Below are 2,094 nucleotides of genomic sequence, written 5' to 3' on the forward strand. Positions count from 1 at the left end.
TACGAAATGGCTCCTGTGTCTGGGCATGAGCACTTTATATACATTGTCCTAATCTTTCTAATGGCTCTGAGTTAGGTGGCCCGACCCATTTAATAGGTGCCATTTAAAGTGGTTAAATGACTAGTCTGAAGGTACCTAATCATATGGGTGTCAGGCTTCAGTGCCTGTGTTATATCTATTCCTTCACACAGACTAGTTCAGAACATAGAGAAGGACCAAGGTTAGTAAATAACTTTGATCTCAGATGCTAACTACGGTGGATTGGCTGAGGCTGCGTGGAGTTCTATGTGGAGATGGAATCCGAGATGAAGGAGTGCGGGGATCAATTAGTGTTACCTGCCTGTGGAGGGGCTCAGGGACGTATGCCTTGTATATTGTCATCTGTGGTTTCAAGTCTTTCCCGAGAAGCTTACGTTACCTCAACTAATTCAGGGGCTTAAATTAATCCAACTCACTTAACAAAACCTGACACTCCATGGTGAAATTTAATCTAAGACTTGGTTGGAAATTGCCGTGTCTTGGTACAAAGAATTTGGCCACGTTACTGGTTTTGGACTCAGCTGCTATTTATATGCTGCTGCTGTGTGACCACGTGTTGATTTTTGCTAAGTTATCCGTTTCCTTATCTCCATGTGAACCTAAGAAGGTGTATGAGGGGGTGTTTAAGACGCTTCAACTTCTGCCTTTCACCTCGCTGATCTCTGCTCTGCAACTGTTGTTTTAGATTTCGTACACTCAGTCCTTGCATCTGAATATGATTTGGAGATCAAGTGATCTTTCAATGGGGGCCTAGTCTCAAAGGACTAACAGTCTTACTGAGTAGATAATGGAGCCAGGAACAAAGTTAGAGAGCAAACTGGGGATTTATGCTGGACCTGCCAATCAGAGTATCCTAAGACTATTTATTTTAACTTATTTAATTTATAACCGATGTCCTCTATTTGTATGTGGTAGCTGGAGATTTCTGTAGGATGGAATTAGCTTATTTATTTTTAATTTAAATATCTCATGTGAAGTGTTTACCTTGTATAAAACATTTTCATTGACTAATTCAAATAAAAATAAAATATGCTTTGTCTGTGACATTAATAAACCACAAGAGTTTGCCTGAGACTCCCTCATTGAGTGAAAAAGAATGGGGGGAAAGGGGGGAGGGTTGGGTGGGTGGGCTGGAATGGGAGTAGGGGGGAGAAAACTGTACTTGAACAATGATTAAAATTAAAAAAAATAAAAATTAAAAAAAAGAAGACTTTCATGGCAGACAGAATTGTGCACATGGACCTCATTGCTCCTTTCCCTAAATGAAAAGGATTATGAGAAAGAACTCAGCATGTTCTTTTCATCCTAAGGCAATATCTGGTTTGGATATTACAGGCCCTGACCAGCAATCAACACCAGGGCCCTTTCTGGTAGGGCCTGGCCTGATCTGACCTGTCCTCTCTGGGCTCACCCTCCTTCCTGCTGATGCTGACCCCTTAGTCCCTGCCACAAACCCCGGGGGTTCAGGGGCCATTGCCAGCCTGCTGGCCTCTCACCCCTGCGGTGAAGGACGATGCAGCTTTTTCCCTCTGTGCTCATTTCATGGTCAGCCTCAATGGAGACTGCCCACTGTGACTCACGTCACAGCCACTTGTAGAAAATGCCAGGCCTAGCTGCAGAGGGCAATCTGGGAATGCTGGAGCAGGGAGTCTTCTAACATCAGAGGCAACAGTGTTTCCAGGACATTTAGGGTAATAAAATCAGACGCCTGTGTTAGGACTGAGTCTAGTCAAATATTTCGGTTCTTACTTGAGCATTCTCTGTGGCAGTCCCCCCTACCCCTCCCAGTACTTGGGTTGCCTTCAGAGCAGGCAGATGGGCAGTGGGTAGGGAAAAGCAGCAGCAGCCAGAGCCCAATTTTAAAAGGAATCACGTGACACATTGACTCTAAATTGGCAGAGACCGAGGGACAAACAAGGAAAAATAGAAGATGAATCGCCTAAAGATTAGAATTGCATTTAGTTTTTAATTTCTCATAAGAATGCCAGCCTCTTTTGAGAACTTTTGGGTAAATGCATCACCACAAGGCCCAGAGAGAGAGAGATTCTGCAGACA

The sequence above is a fragment of the Phyllostomus discolor genome, chromosome 7, assembly GCF_004126475.2.
Source record: "Phyllostomus discolor isolate MPI-MPIP mPhyDis1 chromosome 7, mPhyDis1.pri.v3, whole genome shotgun sequence".
In the NCBI taxonomy this organism is placed as follows: domain Eukaryota; kingdom Metazoa; phylum Chordata; class Mammalia; order Chiroptera; family Phyllostomidae; genus Phyllostomus; species Phyllostomus discolor.